The following is a 283-nucleotide window of genomic DNA, read 5'->3' as shown; positions in this document are numbered from 1 at the left end:
GCTCTTCCAAAAAGCAGTGACGTAAAAAATCTCTCAACACATTATAAAACCACACCCATTCATTAAACTCCTAAGAAAACGACACCAAAATAGAAGTCTATGCTTACGTGTATATCGAATTTGGGGTTAAACAGAGATCACGGTTAATGACAGTTGTGTTGTCGCGTTAATTATTAAATGACATCTCGAGGGATGTTCGGGTTTAAAACGCCGGCAAAAAATATGTTCCAAAACATAACCGGTCAAGTATGAGTTCCGACGTCATCATCACCGCGCTGTCCCG

Source organism: Cyprinus carpio, chromosome A14 (assembly GCF_018340385.1).
Source record: "Cyprinus carpio isolate SPL01 chromosome A14, ASM1834038v1, whole genome shotgun sequence".
In the NCBI taxonomy this organism is placed as follows: Eukaryota; Metazoa; Chordata; class Actinopteri; order Cypriniformes; family Cyprinidae; genus Cyprinus; species Cyprinus carpio.
Note: the sequence above shows the minus strand (reverse complement) of the source record.